Below are 19,277 nucleotides of genomic sequence, written 5' to 3'. Positions count from 1 at the left end.
GTCAACAAAGGAAAGGGCATCAGGAGGTAGGGCAGATTTCACCTCTTGGACTAGGCAGCAGGTCAGATACATCATGGGTAGACCCATACACTGGGCCAGCACAGCAGGGTCTACCCATGCCTGCCTATCATAGTCCAGAAGGTTTCCAATACCGGTGATCAGCTACGATCAACCTCTGTTGCAACTGGGGCACTTCTTCCATCAGTACCTTCAGCAGCAGGCTCCAGAGGAGGGGCTCAATGAGCAGGTCAGTACCCTCGGCAAGTGTCTCAGGGGACCTGAAGGTGGAGACAAGCCACGAGGCCCGGAGGAATTCCTGGTAAAACTCTAGAAGTCCTCGTGAGTCCTGCAAGCTGAAGCCTGACAAGATGAGGAGCTGCCAGTTTTATCAGAGCCCCTGGAAGTGGCAGAGGAAGGCATGCCCCAGGTGGCCCCATGCTATGTGGCTACTGACATTGTATAACAGTCACTGCAGGGCCTGAAGGTGGAATGTCAGAACCTGACTGCATAGGCAAACCAGGTCCTGGATGCCCTCCCACAAGGGGAGACTCAGGACCTCTGCAGTGACCCAGTGCCATCCTGGCCAGAAAAACTCCAGTGCTCATCTCTGGAGCCCAGCCAGGACTGCAGGGGGCACGAGCAGGGTGTGTAAGTAGTGCAAAAGCATGAAGAGGACCAGTTGGTTCAGCACCAGCACTCTCCCGTGCAGAGAGAGACATCTCAGGAGTCCTGCCCATACCTGGAGTTGCCTTGACGCACCCCTTGCCTGAATGGGATGGGCTCCATCAGGGTCCAGTTGAGTTTGACCTAACTCTGAAGAGGCGTACAGCACCTGGAGAGCTAGTTCAAGGTGGGGATCAAAGCCAAAGGCCCACAAGATGCCTGTGAGGTACCCATGATGCACCCTGTCAAACAACTTCTCCTGGTTCAGGGACAGGAGGGTGAAAGACAGGCCCTCCTGGCATGCTAGCTCCAGAGGGTCCTGAACCAGGTTCAGATGGTCGAAGCTGGAACATCTGGGCACTATGTACATCTGGTTGGGATGGCTCACATCCACTAGCATGGGCCATAGACGGCCTTTGCTGCCACCTTGTAGTCCATGCAGAGAAGAGACACGGGATACCAATTCCTCAGGTTGTGGGGATCCCCCTTCTTCGGCAGGGGCCCTCTGGCATGAAAGAGGGATTCAGTCCTCGGAGGCAGCCCTCAGCATCCAGCCGCACTTCGCCACCAGCTGGATCATGACCTGATGACAGAATGAGTGCATGCGACAGAGGCTGAGGTATCGCCACCCCAATGAGAGGGCCATCACTGGAGAGATAACTCTCCCCAGGGTTTGGAGAAGGGGGAGCAGGGTCCAATTGGGGATATAAGGTGGGATGGAGCCAAGGATCACTCTGGTCCACAGCTCTTCTAGGGGCTCAATGGGGACATACTCGCCTTCCACCATGAGCCCCCTCTCTACCACCCTTTATACAGAAGCCTCTGGAGGCAAGGAAAAAGACCGACTTGCCATGAAAGTGGGAGGCTGCTACTGCCCCCAGTACCTGAGCCAGGGCCTGTATCCAGATCTCAAAATACAGGTTCTTTCACTTGGACAGTTGGCATTTAACCCCATGCCTGTGGGTGAGTGCCCACCACCTGAGCTGGAAGGACCAGTGGTGGAGGGTCCAGGCCCCATGGCTGTGGGTTGCCCCACGGCTGTGGGTTGCCTCACAGCCACTTGTGTATAGCTGTGGTTGTCCTGCTGGGGGGCTGCATTGGTGGGGCCAGGGCTAGGGACAGGGACAGGCTGAGTGGGTGTGCTGGTTGGTGTGATGCACCTGATCTCCTCAGGTGCTGGTAGTCTAGGTTTGGCGGTGGGGCCCGTGCCCTTCCCACCCCCAACTGTGGAGGAGTTGGAAAAGAAGCCCTTCCCACTGCCCTTGCCCTTGGTCCCTGATGGTGGGGAAGGGGGCTTGGGAACCCCTCTGGGATAGGCCTGGCCCTGCTGGCTCCCTGCCAGAGTCTCACCTGCCCCTGCAGCAGAGGTCTCAGGCTTCTCCACCCCTGGAGAAGGTTGCTTGGACTCTGCCTCCGGAGTGGGGGCTGCAGGGGCATGTATCCTCTTGGGGGCTTGGCTGGGATCTACCCCCATACTGGGGGCTGGAAGAAGCTCTGTTGGGGCATCTACCCACGCAAAAAAATTTTCCTGCCCTGCCATTGCATCACATGAGGGAGGGGAAAACAATGAGGAAAACCAAAATATACAGTGGGGCTAGTGAATCTACTAGGGGCAGGCTGGGGTTGTAGGTGGAAAGAGGGGCAGGGAGGAAGGGGGCTGAAGCTCACTGAGCTACAGTCCCACAGGAAAAAAAACAAAAAACAGGAGGGTTACAATTGGGGAATATGGGGGAGGAGGAACACAAACACACACACACAAGGTCTGGGGAGACTTGAGCTGACTTGCTCAGTCACATATCAAACACCAGGACAGGAGGAGTGGACCACAGGACTTAACCACGCAAGGGCAAAACACACAGGGAAGGCAGCTGAGGTAGAAGTAAAAGATGGCTGGAGTGGTGGAGGGGCTTTGTTTCTTGAAGATCAGTCCAGGAGTCCCTCAGGCCTCCAGCCAGGCACTCAGCAGCAAAGCAATAAGCAGAACAACAAAGCAGGATCAGATGTAGTGAGGCAGCTGTGGGGGACTGCAGGAGCAATCCGTCAACTGGTGTAATCCAGTGCGGGTGTGGTGTTGAGTGGTGCAGCAGGGAATCTCCCTCTCTTCTGAGAGAAAGCAGCAGCAGAACCGATGGTAGCAGTAGCAGCAACAGCAGCAGCAGTGATAGCAGCTGTCCAGTTCAGCCATTCAGGTGCTTCAGGTGAAAGTGGAGGTGAAGGCAGGGAATGGTTTGCCAAGGCAGCTGGGGCAGGCAAGACACCTTTAGGTTATGGCAATGATGTTGGGGGAAGGGCCCACAGGCACTGGAGGCTCCCTCCTCAGGCTGTCCCCCCAACCGTGGCTTGGTGGTGGGCAGTGCAGCAGGCCAGAACGGGGTGCAGAAGCTGGGGTTCTGTTCTGGGGGGTGTTGCCATGTTCTGTGCCCCCACCGAGGGGGGACAGCAGCAGCAGCAGCCCAAGGCAGGAAGGGGTGTGGCCAGCTTACCTCCAAAAGCTCTGAGAATAAGCTAGCAGTAGTCAGAGGCAGGAAGGGGCTTGGCCATCTTCTCCCCAGAAGCTCCTGAGACCAAGCTTGCAGCAACAGTAGCAGCAACAGCCTGGGACAGGAAGGGGTGTGGCCAACATCCTCCCCAGAGCTCCTCCCCCAGAAGCTCCTGAGAGTGAGTAGCCCTCTGCTTGCCAGGGCAGCATTTTATACTGCTGGGGCCAGTACAGCTGCTGGCCCCAGCTTCTAGCTCCTCCTGGCTGAAGATCCAGGCGGAGTTCAGCTGTGACAGTTTGTCCCAAGTGACGCAATTTGCCCCACACCGAAGTGCATGTTCAGGCACACATACTGAGGCAAAAACCTCCGGTAGAAATCTGTGGCACTGCTATTTGAGCTGCTGCAAACGCATTTGCCTGCATGTGTAGACATGTCCCTAGAAGCCAGTTAGTTAATTTGCTGGGCTACTGTGTGTCAGTTAAAGACAAGTGGCCCAGGCTGGGCTGCCTGTTAGGGCCCCTGACAGTAGGTCCTCTGAAATGACTGGGATTATTTAAGCACGTTTAAAAGCACTGAGGGGGTGAGGGTGTTAATCTGTCCGTTTCTGAATTTCATCAGATGCAAAGGAAAAAAAAGTTAATGAAAAAAGTTATAGTGAAAAATCATTTCTCACTCCCTTCTCTTCCACAGAGCTGAGAGTTTGAAAAATGAATTTAGCCAGAGTGCAAGAATTTAATTAATCTTATCCAACCGCTTTTGGAGACACAAAATTGCCCTTTCTATTACAGACACAAACACAAATGGGTACAAACACAAATTTTAAACTAGTTTAAAGAATATGTTTCAGTCTCGGAGGATAGGATTGTTTAACAACTCGATTTAGATCATAACTTGGGAAAGATATAATATTTATGAGGATTTTTTCTGGATTCTAGTTTTATTTGCTCTTTAAAAAACAGCTTATTCTAGAAAAAGGAATGTTATAAAATTCTTAATTGTAATTAGATATTAAATATCTTTAGGTGGAATTTGGATCATCTTCTCTTGCTTTATGAGAATATTAAGTAACCCTTGGCTTGATATTTTGGAAAATAATTCTTACCAATCTGTGTCATTCCATCAATTATACTTTGCCTCTCTTTGATTATAACTTTAATTCTGTTTGTATCCTTAGTTGGCATGGATTAATCTCAACTAAAACACATCAAGAAAGAAATACCCCCAATTCAATCCCCTCAATCCCTCTTCCACACATACACACTGTAACTGGATCATTCACCCTCCAGACACACCCAGACACACTGTAACTAGATCAGAATATATTTAATCCAAAACTGGCAGAAATGAGAGGGAATCCTTAAGTAACTGACTGATCTACCCAACATGTTCACCTTCTGACACAGGTAAATCCTTTCTGCTGGGCTGGACTCTTCTCATTTTAATACCTTGTGCTAAGTCAGTTAAAAATGTGGGAAAGCATTGTATATTCTCCAGAACTTTAAAAATGAGAAGCAAGTGTAGAACAAATTTAAAAGGAAAATGTAAGCTATTAAAACTGCCAACAAATGAAAGATGATTTAAACAGCTCCAAATCATTAGTAAATGCATCGGGTCAAGAGAACTGAAAAATAAATCCAGAACTTCCTGCTTCCCTGACTTTGTATAAAATTGTGTACAGAAAGTAATAAAAATAAGAGGTTATCAGACCTGGTTGAAGAATTACCCCATGAAAAATTGGATTTTTCATTAAACATCCAAGGGACTTCGTATTTACTCCCTCCTTCTTTTCCTATTGTTAGACAACAACAACAATAAAAATGTAGAAGGGGGTCCAAAATGGTCCACACAATGGCATCCAGACTTGGCATTCTGTTAACTGAGACTAAGCTTAGCTTTGGAGCAAAGATATCAACCACCCACTGATACAAGGGCATTGTGCCCTCAACTCTGAAATTCAACAATATGTACTGCTAAACTTGAGCATAGTACCATGGGTTTTTTCATATAGCACAGAAATACACATATGCATTGTAAATTGCTGTATTGTATCTTTAGTTTTGTTTTTTCCATATGACATCTTTGTCATAATAACTTGTGGCCATTGCAGTAGTACTAAGGTTACATATTCAAAATAATGTCAAAGTAATAATATGCAACTTCCCCCCCCCTCCATGCTGGTTCCAAATTCTTTAGGGCTCATGAGCACTTGTATATGATGGGAGTTTAGTATTCAGGGTTTTATTCTATGTCACCTAAATTGAAACGGTGGGTTTTTCATTGTAACCCACTGTTTCAATTTTTCCATTACATTACAGTGAGGGACCATCCTTTTTTTTTTTTTTCTTCAGAGTTGGAACCTTCCTGAAGCCAGGGAGTGAGCTGCCAGTGGTCTGAGTGGCCCCTGAGCTGCAGGAGGTCCCACTGCTTCCCTCTGCAGTGGCTGCACCCCCAGGCCCACCTGGGCAGGCTGCTAAAGGGCTGGGTGCTGCTCCAGCTTGAAGGCAGCACCCAGCCCAATACAACTCTTCCCTGACCTCAAGCTGGGGCAGCAACAAGCTTGCTAGTAGCCCAACTGGGCAGCCCCGGGGCAGGGGCGGTAGGTGGAGGGCATGAAAGGACCAGTGCCCTCCACAGCTCAGAGGCTGCACAGCCCAGCAGTAGTTTATGCCCTGGCCATGGGAGAGTCAGGCAGGCTCTACTGAAGAGAAAAAAAAAGGATCGACCTCCTTGCCACTTTTACCTTCAGCAGGCTCCTGCAGCTAGCAGGATGCCTGAGGCCACCCGGGAATGGACTGATTTGTCCCTGGGGCAGTGCAGCAATGTGGCAGGAGGGCAGGTGGGTTGGCTGGCAGCTGGAAGAGGTGGTGGGGACAGTGCACAGGACACTGGAAGCCTGGGCTGCTAGCTGGCTGGGTAATGCTCCAGCTTTGAGGTGCCTGATCCCATGCTTCCCTGAGCCTGCCCAGGCTTCCAGCACCCTGTACACCATCTCCACTGCCTTCCCCAGCCACCAGCACACCTGACTTGCCCCTGGGGCAGCGTGGGGAGGCAGCACAAGGACAGCTGAGTATGCCGGCAGCCAGAGAAGGTAGCAGGGATGGTGCATGGGGGGGCTGAAAGCCCGGGTGGGCTTGAGTAAGTGTTGGATTGGGAACCTCTGAGCTGGGACAGCACCTGGCCAACTAGCAGCCCACCTGGGCTTCCAGCACCCCATGCATCATCCTCTCTGGTTGCCAGTAAACCCAGCTGCTCACCTGCCACCACCTTCCCGCACTACCCCAAGAGCAAGCTAGCTCATTCCTGGGTGGCCTCAAGCATCCTGCCAGGCACAGGAGCCTGCTGAAGGCAGAAGCGGTGAGGGGCCCAATCCTTTTTTTCTGCAGAGCCTGTCTGCCTGTCCCACAGCTGGGGTCATGCTGCATTGGTGCAATTTACAACATTACAAATTAAGCTACATCAGAATGTAGTTTATTTTGCAACATTGCAAACTCATTTAAAACCCCCAAAACTCTTGCACGCGTACAATGTGATGCCAATAAGCCACACAAAGTGACATTTTGTCATGTGTACATGGTAATGGTATCACATGTACAAGCTTCCCACATTTTTAATTTTTTCTCTGAACTATAGGCACTAGAAACAATTTTTAAAAATAAAACCCAAGAGTAACATGATTCTAGAAGCTGAGACCTGAAAGGGAAACAAATCACCAAATATGAGAAAACTTGTGATAAAATTGCAGGTATTGTATTACAAAACATATCCTAAGCCAGGGAGTGAGCTGAAGTATTTTTCTATAGGTCTATTCAAGGCAATTGGTGCTCTAAAATGGATCCACTGATTTTTGTGTTATTTGGGCTCCTTGCCCTTTTAATGTGTCCATAGGACCTTACTTACTATTTCATTGAGTTGGTGAAATGCACTACTGTAGCAGACTGTAGATTTGGACATTATAAGTAGACAAATTGGATGAAGCATCTGGGTATGGACAGACATGCACTTGAAGCACTCAGAATGTCTGAGTATTTCAAACTCAGAATATTTTAGAGTTGTACAGGTAGGTACCTTTTCTCTTTGCTTCCCCCCCACCGAGCAACCTCAAGGACTTGTATATGGCTGTGAAGGAGGATGGAGAGCAGGAATCCTTGTATATCTCTTGGCTTCTGGTCTCCAGAGGTTCTTCAGTCAAGCACACATGAAAGCACACACTGACTGTCTACTACCCATTCCCCCAAACCATGTCTGGTAAGATGGGGAGCAGGTCCCTATGGAATGCCAGGAGACCACTGTAACATGCAGATATTTAAGGAAGGGCTTCAAAGATGTTTTGAAGCACTTCAACCACTTTTCAAGTGCTACTTTGTAGGGGTGTGTGAAGCAGGCTGTACTCGATTTGGATTCGGCCCGAATCAGGGACAGTGATTCAATTAGTTGATTTGGATCACTGTCCCTGATTCAATTTGGCCAAATCCAAATATGAAGATTTGATGCTGATTCAGAGAATCAGTGATTCAGCCATAAACCCAGCTTTAAATGTTTTTTCTACATACCTTGAGGTACCAGCATGGCTCATGAATGCTGTGATGCTGGGACAGATGGAGCACCCCACAAGAGTATGTGTGTGCGGGGAGGGGGGGACGGACGTGCTCAGTGGCAAACCCAGAAGTGGACTGGAAGTACTTCCAGTCCACTTCTGGGTCTGCTGGGGAGCTTGTAGGGCCCTCCTCCCCCACACCCTCCCAGAGATCAACCATAGGGGGACCCCAGGTGCCCCCCCCCAGAACCAGAAGGCACCAGTCACTGAGCTGGGGGGATGCGGGGGGGGGGGCTGCAAACTCCCTAGTGGACCCGGAAGTGGACTGGCTTCTGGTCCACTTCCAGATCCGCTGCCGAGTGCTCTGGAGAGCCCCCTGCAGTCCTGTGGGACGCTCTATCTGCCCTAGTATCACAGCATTGACAAGGCGCCTTGTACCTTGAGGTATGTAGAAAAAACATTTAAAGCTGTGTCTATGTCTGAATCTCCGAATCTTTCTGAATCAATTTGGAAGGTTCTGGATTGATCTGGAGAGATCAAAGGGTCTCCTGATTCAATTCAGATTTGGAGATTCGGCCACCAAATCAGGCTGAATCTCCACCAAATTGAATCAGGGACCGAAGCTTCACATAGCCCTACTGCTTCCACAGACTCTGCTACTGTGTCCAAGATGTGTGGCCTTAAGCAATCTGAGTTAATGAACATTACTGGTGTGCCAGGAAGTTGTGGAATGTAGGGAAAGAGCAAGGCCCTTCACACATCCCTCAACTGGATCACCAGTCGCCCTGTCTGGAGACAGACATGCTATAATGTTGCCTGAACAGTGGGTGGGTGTTTGTGCCTCTGAAATTGCTGGTACTTCTTGGGTAGCAGCAAATAAATTTAGAAGTATGAGAGAAATGTAAATAATTCAAATTGATGGCAGGACCCAAAATATAATAAAAGCAGAAGAACCAAAGACAGGGCATGAATCATAGTCCTGCTAGAAACCCCACCCTGTCACCAGTTCCATTAGAAACATCTAAAGAATGGATTTTATAACTCATGCATAAAAATATGCTCTGAGCTAAAGGTTGGAATGTCTCAGGCCAAAGCAAATTTTATTAACAAGATCAGGTTTAAAACAATTGAAAGTTAGAAAAGCATAAAAAATTATGGGTTTTAAATGCTCTGATGCACTTTGACATCTCAAAAAAACAGCTTCAATAAAACAAGTCATTCTTTGTGCCATCTGACAGGCAAGGGGACTGTCCTTCCATAGTGGCTGTTACATATTTAAATTAAAATACAATATTTGAGCATAACATGAACACTTCTATCTTTAGCACAAACCTTCATCTTTACCCTGCACAGGAGCTGATTTCTCCATTCTTTATCCTGTGTCAATTGCAGCAGTGTACTTTCCTGGGACTCTTCAGAGCATCTCAGCCCCTCAGAACTCTGTGAGTAAACAGGAAACCCAGTGTCATCCTTGCTAGTAGTGTTCCTGCCCAAAGGTTAGCAGCTGGCTGGTCCTTAGTGGTGAAGACAGAAATTTGTAGCTTGTATCCAAAAGGGTCATGGGTACTGGGACCTTGCTATAAAATATCCATTTCCTGAATGTCTTTTGGGATCTAACTGTATAGACAACTATCTTGCCTGAAAAGCCCAGCGAAGATGCGGTCGAGATGGACAAAGTCTCACTTCACTCAGCTCCTCTCTCACTGTCTCCTTAATAAATAGACACTGTCAATGCCACCAGCCCTATAGCCTTAGGAAGGGATCCCCACCATTCTGCGTCTACCTCACAGAGAAGTCTCTGCTTTGCAGATCAGGGACCTGCAATTGGGATTCAGTCTTTAGTGAATACAACCCTTACATCAATCAACCCATGCCATACTCAGCTTATGGAAGTGGTTAGGTCAAGGGACACCATTGTCATGGGTGACTTAACTACCCAGACATTTGCTGGGAGGAGCAGACAGCCAGGTCTGACCACTTGTGTAGGTTCCTGTCTATATTACAAGACCTTCATCTTATCCAGGAGGTGCACAGCCTCACTAGGTATAACACCTTGCTGGACCTGGTCCTGGCCACTGGGGATGACCTGGTGAGGGGACTGCAGGTCCTTGACCACCTGGGAAATAGTGACCATCACCTGCTGGAATGCACTATCCAGTACAGGGTGTCAAGGGCTTATAGCAAGAATAAGGCCCTTGACTTCAGAAGGGCCAACTTCAATGAGCTTCAGAGATTAGTAGGCAAGGCACTGAGGTCCCAGAAGGTAGAAGAGATGGGAGCCCATAAGGGATGGTCATACCTTAAGGGGGTGATCCTCCAGGCCCAAAGGGCAACAGTCCCTGAGAGAAGCAAGGTGGGTAAGAGTGCTCAGAAACCCCCAAGGGTCAGCAAAGGCATTCAGGAATGCCTGAGGATTAAAAGGGGGGCGTACAATTAGTGGAAGGGAGGAGCTTTCACCAAGGAGGAGTATTTCTCCTCAGCCCGTGAGTGTAGGGGGGCTATTAGAAAGGCCAAGGCAGAGATGGAACTCAGGCTATCGTCCAGGATTAAGGACAACAAAAAGTCCTTTTTCAAGTACATTGGGAGCAAGAAGAGGGCACCAGGCAATGTAGGGCCCCTGCAAGACTCAAATGGTAACCTTGTGGCTACACCAGATGAGAAAGCCGATATTTTTAACAGTTTCTTTGCCTCTGTTTTCTTGAACAGGGACTGGGACATCCCTCCTGCCAGAGGTAGGGACAATCTCAGGGCTAGCTCTGATAGGCCTTGGCTCAGTGCAGAGATAGTTAGGGATTTTCTGGAAGGGCTGGACATTTTTAAATCTGCAAGTCCAGATGCCTTCCACCCAAGGGTGTTGAGGGAGCTGGCAGAGGTTATCGCAGAGCCCTTGGCCTGGCTGTATGAGCATTCGTGATCATCTGGCCAGGTGCTGGGGGATTGGAAACTAGCTAATGTAGTCACCATTTTTAAGAAAGGGAGGAAGGACGACCCAAGTAACTATAGGCCCTTAAGCCTCACCTTGGTCTTTGGAAAGATCTTGCAGAAAATCATCAAGGAGAACATCTGTGGGGGGCCAGCAGGGGAGATCATGCTCAGGGGCAACCAGCATGGGTTCATCAAAGGCAGGGCCTGCCTGACCAACCTGATTACCTTTTACAATCAGGTAACTAAATCCTTGGATGATGGTGTCGCCTTGGACGTAGTCTTTCTAAACTTTAAGAAGGCCTTTGACACTATCTCTCACCCCATTATCATTAATAAATTAAGTGACTGTGGCATTGATGCCTACACAGTTGGATGGATAAAAAACTGGCTGATGAGGTGCACCCAGAGAGTAGTGGTGGACGGGTTGTACTCAATCTGGTGAGCAGTGGGGTCCCCCAGGGCTCAGTCCTTGGGCCCACACTGTTCAACATCTTCATCAGCAACTTGGATGAGGGGGTTGAAAGCATATTGCCCAAGTTTGCTGGTGACACTAAGATGTGGGGCGAGGTGGACACACTTGAAGGGAGAGAGAGGCTGCAACTAGATTTAGACAGACTACAAAAGTGGGCAGATGAGAATAGGATGGAGTTCAATGTAGATAAATGCAGGGTGCTGCACCTTGGGAGAAGGAATCCACAGCATACATACAGGCTGGGGAGTTCCCCTCTTGAAAGCACAGAGGCGGAAAGGGATCTTAGAGTCATTATTGACTCCAAGATGAACATGAGCCGCCATTGCCAGACCACAGCCAGCAAGGCCAGCCATACTTTGTCATGCATCCAAAGATGCATCTCAAGCCAGTCCAGAGAGGTGATACTCCTCTCTGTTACATTGGTCAGACCACAAATGGAGTACTGCGTCCAGTACTGGGCACTGCACTTTCTTTTTAAAGTGGCCAGCCTGGAGAGGGTTCAGAGGAGGGCCACCCACTTGGTTGGAGGGCAGCAGGACAGGTTCTATGAGGAGAGACTGAGGGACCTGAACCTGTTCAGCCTCAGCAAGATGAGGCTGAGGGAGGACCAGGTGGCTGCCTACAAACTCATCAGGGGAGATCATCAGCAAATAGGAAGAGCCCTATTCTCCCCAGCACCACCTGGGGTGACGAGGAACAATGGTAATAAGCTGATGGAGAATAGGTTTAGGTTAGATATCAGAAGGCAATATTTTACAGTTAGGGTGGCCAGAATCAGGCTAGATGATCTGTACAGGTCCCTCCTAACTCTAGCTACTATGAAACTATACAGAGGGCTGGGCATAAATTTCATTTACAACACGCACATGCCCACGTCCAGACAGGAAAATGATAGTGTGTGCTCTGGTTGGCATTGGCTCAGGTCTCGAGTGACTAGGCATGGCCACCCAGGCAAATTGCCCACAATGAAACCTTCCACAGCCTAAGAATCCACCACAGAGTGTGCCCAGTAACCACCACATAGCTTCTGACTGTTTTGAGGCCCTTCTAGCTAAGGTGCTTGACTCTGCTCTTGGGGTGTGGGCAGAAACTGAACATTTCAGCCAAAATCCAGGTCTGCTACTCATAGCTTCTCTCCCTCATTCTTTGAGCCAAGCAGGATCAATTACCACAATATAGGGCACTTGTACACATTATCAAGTTTCTCTAGCTAAAGGCATTCCCTAGGTTTATTTCACTTTTGCAATGTACCACAATGGATGGCATTAGAGTTACGTTATGTAACGCATTTAAGACTTATAATGGGTTAATATGCTATTACTAGTAAAAGAAACTAGGGGGCACCTCATAACAATTTTACCTTCTTGACCTCCAAATACTAAATTACAGCAAGGGGCAGTTTAGAAATGTGTTTAGTGATTGGTTTATTTTTTATTACACTCCTCCCCACCCTCCAGAATTTCTTCCATTTGGTCTACTATTCATTTTCAGGTGCTCTCTCCTGGTGCTCTCCTGTGGTGGCCAGAACCAGAGGGGTTGCTATCATGAGCAATTAATATATTCTCTTAGAGACATCCAACTGCAATTGTTTAGCAGTTAAGATTAGCTAATGCAAAGCTTGCAAGTTTGCAACCTGCAAGTGGAATTTATCTGTCACAATTTAAACAAAGTGTTGAATCTAACTGTTTACACTGATCATGGGCCCCAAAAATAAGCAAACTACAAACTTAGCTGACCTAATAGGTTTTTTAAAGGTCAGCCATAACAAGATCTGATCACCTAATATAATTAATTAGCACATTCCAAGGAATCCAGGAATAAAAAAACCAAGGGGTTGAGCTTGGGCAGGTAATACTAATTTGAAACCTCAAAGTTATGTGGTGTAATTTGCTTATTGGGTAAACCCGAGTTCAGGCAGTAACCTTTCATGTTAATTTCTAACATCTTTTGATCCCATAAGGTAACAGCGATAGGGCAAGATTGTGAGTGTCTCTAAAGCCAACAGATTAGCATAAGATAAGGCATAAAGGAACGTGCATGTCAAGTAACCAGTTAGAAGGATGAGACAGAAGGACACCACACACACATGTGCCCCCTTACCTGACCCGAGGTGGATGCAGCAGCAGTGGAACCAGCAGTGGGGCAGCATCAGCTGATCCCCCTAAGGTAAGTGGGGCAGAGGGACTGGACACAGCTGAGCTGAATCGAGAGGGGAAGCCCCCTGGATCCCTCTTAGCTGAGCCGGTAGGGAGTCGTGCTCCCAAGCTGTGCTGCATGAACAGAGCGTGCAAACAGGGGTGGCTGGGGGAACTGTCCCCCCAAGCTAGGGAGCACCCACTGGGGTTAACCCTCAGGAAGCAGGCTCCAGAGGCACCAGATCCCCCAGCGGGGGAGAATAGGGGGCGGGACTGCCGGCAGGCACTTCTGGGAAGACCAGAGTGCCTGATTGGCTGTTGGGGCAGTGGCAGGAAATTCAAACCACAGCCTTAAAAGCCGTGGTTTGACATAGCCCCTGACACTCAGAAGCCAGGAGCAGGGAGGGGAGCAGGGATCCAGGCACATGTGTGTCCCACACACACATGTGCCTCCTTACCTGACCCAAGGCGGAGGCAAACACAGCAGCAGCAAAACCAGCAGTGGGGGCTGCATCAGCTGATCCCCCTAAGGTAAGTGGGGCAGAGGGACTGGACACAGCTGAGCTGGATCGAGAGGGGAAGCCCCCTGGATCCCTCTTAGCTGAGCCGGTAGGGAGCCGTGCTCCCAAGCCACACCGCACTAACAGAGTGCACAAACAGGCATGCTCTGTAAGAGCGCGCTGGTGTTGTGTCAGCGTTCATGCTGGCAGGCGGGCAGAAAGGGCCAGGAGGGAGACTGCTGCTAGAGTAGGACGGAGGCACCGCATTAAGCTATAAATAAACAGCAACTCATACGATGGTGTCGACACGGAGTGCTGTTAGACAGAGCTCATGGGGGAGCTGGTGTCCCCCCACCCCCTGGCCGGTGGGGGATGCCCAGCAAGGCGGGGGGGGCAGGGATTGGGGACCCCCACACCTGTCCTGCAGGTGCCCCCCTTAGGGCCCTGGAGGTGCAGGTGAGAGAGCTCCAGGAGGAGGTTAACAGGCTGAGGGGAATCAGGGAGGCGGAGGATGAAATTGATGGTTATTTTTTTTCCCTGCAGGGCCACGCACCCAAGGAAGAAGTACCACTGTAGAGTGGCAGATGGTCACCTCCAGAACCAGGGCTGCTCTCAACACAACAGTACCAGTTCCTCCAGGCCGGCTGGAGAACAGATACGAGGGCCCTGGCAACCCTGGAGGAGAAGGAAGGAGAGGAGGCAACTGGAGAGGAGGCAGCTTCATACTCTCCACACTCCAAACAGGCCAAAGGAGCTAACCAGTCCTGGAGTAAAAAGTGTCGAGTGATCGTCATAGGCGACTCCATCCTGAGAGGTAGAGGGCCCCATCTGTTGCCAGGACCCCTCAACACGTGAGGTCTACTGCCTACCCAGAGCAAAGATTCATGATGTGATGGGGATGATCCAGGCCGCGATCCAGCCCACCGATTACTACCCCATGGTCCTAATCCATGTGGGTACTAATGATGCGGCCAGGAGAAGCCCTGATCACCTGATGGCGGACTACCATGCTCTGGAGGGTGTGCTGAAAAAGGTAGGTGCACAGGTGGTATTCTCTTCTGTCCTACCAGTGTGCGGACATGGTAGACGGCATGAGACGTGCATCACAAAGACCAACTGGCGGCTTTGGGAATGGTGTCTTCAGGCGGGCTTTGGCTTCCTTGACAACGACCCGCACATCACAATGACACATGCTGGGATGGGATGGGCTCCACCTTTCCCTTAAAGGTAAACATGTGTTCTCTTCTAGGTTGGTGGATCTCCTCCAGCAGGCTTTAAACTAAGCTCATCACAGGAAGGGGAAGATGAGGGCGGAGGAAGCTTTGGGCCGCTAAACCAAGCAGCACCCACAAGTACAGCCCAGCTTAGACCGATGAGCAGAACATATACCCAGGTAAGCAACAGGGGCCAGGACAATGCTGAGATTAGGGGGCCAGTGCACACATCCTCAGGAGGCCTCAAATGCCTCTACACAAATGCTTGTAGTATGCAAAACAAGCAGGAGAAACTTACCCTCCTGCTAGCTGACACCAACCCAGACATAGCGGGGCTCACAGAAACGTGGTGGGACCCAATGCATAACTGGGCAATGAATATCAAGGGCTATAGGCTGTACAGGAGGGACAGGACAGGGAGGAAAGGCAGGGGTGTGGTGCTCTACATTAAGGAGGAATACACATCCTCATCAAGTAGCGCAGAGTAAGAGGAAGAGCACACTAAAGTGCTCTGGGTTAGAATACAAGGCAGCCAAGGGGAAAGAGACTTAACACTACTACAAACCATCCAACCAAGGGGAAGAGCTAGACCAGGAATTCTTAAATCAGCTCACGGAGGAGTTAAGTCAAAGGACATGGTCATCATGGGTGACCTGAACTTTCCAGACATCTGCTGGCAAGAGCAGTCAGCCAGGTCTGACTGCTCACTTAGGTTCCTAGCCCAAATGCAGGACCTCCATCTAACCCAGGAGGTGGCACAGCCCCACCAGAGGAGATGCCTTGTTGGACCTGGTGCTGGCCACGGGTGACAACCTGGTGAGGGGGCTGTTGGTGCTCGACCACCTGGGCGACAGTGATCATCGCCTGCTGGAATTCACCATCCAGCGCAAGGTGGCAAAGGCCTGCAACAGGGAAGCAGCCCTAGATTTCAGGAGGGTGGACTTCAATGAGCTAAGGAGAATAGTTGGGGAAGCACTGAGGTCCCAGAGGGGAGGGGAGCCAGGTGTCCAAGAAGAGTGGTCACTCCTTAAGGAGATGATCCTCCAAGCCCAAAGGGAGGTAATCCCAACATGGATCAAAGGGGGCAGGAGGGCGCAAAAGCCCCCATGGCTCACCAAAAGCATCCGGGAATGTCTCCTAGCTAAAAGGGAGGCGCATACCCAATGAAAGGGAGGGGCCATCACCAGGGAGGATTATATTGCGATTGCTAGGGGATGCAGGTGGGCAGTCAGGAAGGCCAAGGCAGAGATGGAACTGGGACTAGTTACCTGGATCAAGGACAAGAAGAAGTCCTTTTTTAAATACATAGAGGGACCCCTGGCATGGCTTTATGAGCACTTGTGGTGCTCTGGTGTAGTTCTGGAGGACTGGAAGAGAGCCAACGCGGTTCCCATCTTCAAAAAAGGGAGGAAGAAGGACCCGGGAAACTATAGGCCAGTTAGTCTTACCTCAATCCTGGGTAAGCTTTTTGAGAGAATTATTTTGGTACATGTCCAGGAGGGGCCAGCAGGGGAGATTATGCTTAGGGGCAACCAACACAAGTTCATTAGAGGCAGGTCCTGTCAGACCAACCTGGTAGCCTTCTATGACCAGTTCACCAAATCCTTAGATGCAGGGGTAGCAGTGGATATAGTCTTTCTGAACTTTAGGAAGGCCTTCGACACTGTCTCTCATTAAAAAACTGGGGGACTGTGGTGTCGACACCTACACAGTCAAATGCGTTGCCAACCGGCTGGAGGGCCGCACCCAGAGAGTGGTAGTGGATGGGTCATTTTTGACCTGGAGGGATGTGGGCAGTGGAGTTCCGCAGGGCTCAGTCCTTGGGTCCACACTGTTCAACATCTTCATTAGTGACTTGAATGAGGGGGTAAAAAGCTCCCTGTTCAAATTTGCTGATTTGGTCAGGCTGTAACTGGAGTACTGTATCCAGTTCTGGGTGTCACACTTCAAGAGGGATGTGGACAACATGGAGAGGGTCCAGAGGAGAGCCACTCACATGATCAGGGGACAACAGGGCAAGCCTTGTGAGGACAGGCTACAGAGCCTGAACCTGTTCAGCCTCCAGAAGAGAAGGCTGAGGGGGGGATCTAATGGCCTGTTACAAACTAGTCAGAGGGGACCGGCAGGCACTGGAGGAGTCCCTGTTCCCCCGAGCACTACCAGGAGTGACTAGAAATAATGGTCACAAGCTGGCAGAGGGTAGATTCAGATTAGACATCAGAGGCACTACTTCACGGTCAGGGCAGTTAGGATCTAGAGCCAACTTCCAAGCGAAGTGGTGCTGGTTCCTACCTTGGGGGTCTTTAAGACAAGACTAAACGAACACCTTGCTGGGGTCATTTGACCCCAGTACTCTTTCCTGCCATGGCAGGGGGTCGGACTTGATGATCTGCTCAGGTCCCTTCTGACCCTCCTAACTATGAAACTATGGACCATTGCTGTACCAAGCCGGGACCCCAGACTCCTAGTGTGAGTGAGGACCAGATCCTGACCAAGGTGCCTTCCCAGTGACCCCTCAGAAAGCACTGATCTGGGATGCCTGACTTTGCTGGAACAACTTGGCACACACCTGGCATAGAAGGACTGCCGATAAGTTGCCAACCCCATGTGGGAACTCTGTCATTCTGTCTATCTGTTATTATCATTCACTATTAGCTCTTTATTACTGTACTATCTGTTTGTCACATTAACCTTTCTGTTAACTGTTGTATGCTAAGCTATAAGTAAATTTGCCTCTTCTTCACTCCCAACTCGCCTCCTTGATCCTGAACCCAGCAGCATAACAGCTGATACACTCACAGTGCCTAGCCAGCCTGTGACACTCTCCCCAACACATCTTCACAGTATCCACTTTCCCCACTCCCATTACTTTGGGGATTATTGGGGTGTCCAGAGGAGCCCCTAATTTCAAGATCACAAGAAGTTGTTGGCTGCTGGTTGAAGCTTCTTTGTATGTTTGCAGTGATCACCCTGGCTAGAGAAAGCTGGTGTGCATGCTACGGGGAGCTTGGGGCACAAAGGTGGGGTGATCTGTTGGGAAACACTCTCCCTGGACTGGCCACTAATCAGAACCCCACATAAGCACAACTTTTCTGCCAGTCAACAAAGCATTTTTGGGTGCTTTTCCGAAATTAACTGCACAAATACATTTTTTCGGGGACACACCTTTTCCTTTGTGTAACCCTGCTTGTCCACGTGGGAGTATTCATCGCTTTAAAAAAAACAACTGCAAGCATGCTTGCAATTTTGCCTCAGGCAACACAACTGGAAACCATGCAGACACTTTAAGACAGCTTATCTCTTCTTTAGCAGGCATTGATTGCCAACCTACCCATATCCTACATGCCCCCACGCCCAGCATACCTGCTTCCCCCCCACTTCCATCACTGGGGGGACTTTTGGGGTATCTAGTGGAGTCCTGAATTCAAAAATTGAACGAAGCATCTTTGGATGCTTGCAGTCATCACCATGGCCAGAGAAAGCCAAGCTGCATGTTAGGGGGACCTTAGGGACACAAATGTGGGGTGCTCTTTTGGGGAAACATGAAAGGCTGCCTCGGTCAGCCCTCACCTCCAGCCTCGGGCGGAGCCCAGGTGGCCAGCATAAGCCGTATGAGAGGGGGTGGACCTTGGGTGAGACATGTTTTTTTTTTTTGGTTTGGAGTTCCATAAACACTCTCCCTGCACAGACCAATAATCAGAACCCTGCATAAGGATAACTTTTCTGCTGGTGCTCTCCCCAAAAAACATACTTGCATGGTTAATTTTGGGAAAAACCAGTAAGGGGCTTTTCATTTTTGTAAAACTATTTGTCCATGTGGCATCATTTAAATATAAAAGAAAAACAACAACAACTTGACTTTGACATTGTCAGTCACAGGCATTCTCTTATCAGTTACCCTAGTTGCATGTCAATTCCTGTTTCCTGCATCTCCAGTTACTGTGATCCAGGTGTGCCTATGATTTGTAGGGCACCGCAGAGCATTAACCCTCTTTTAAAAATCTTTTTTCTTTGTATTTTACACCTTTTACTTAAGAAACTTTGCCTTCACACTTGGACGGCCTAGAGAGACTGACCAATTTTATGTTCAGTGCCCACAGTCATCTCTTAAACCCCCTCCCTCCCCACTCCTTCCTCGCAGTCTTGTTAAAAGTCCTTTCTTCTTCAGGAGCCTGCCTGACACCACCCCCACCCACCCCAGCCCCCATGTCCCACACCCACAGCACCCCTTTCTCCTGCAGGGAGCATGTCCTCTTCTCTTCCCATACCTCCTGTCACCCATGAAACCACTCATGTCAACCCCCAGAGCCTGTTATCAGCAAAGGTATCCAAAACCTTTTTCTCAGAAAGACTT

Source organism: Crocodylus siamensis, chromosome 5 (assembly GCF_052110815.1).
Source record: "Crocodylus siamensis isolate JL-2025a chromosome 5, ASM5211081v1, whole genome shotgun sequence".
NCBI classification, from domain to species: domain Eukaryota; kingdom Metazoa; phylum Chordata; order Crocodylia; family Crocodylidae; genus Crocodylus; species Crocodylus siamensis.
This window is presented reverse-complemented; position numbering follows the sequence as displayed.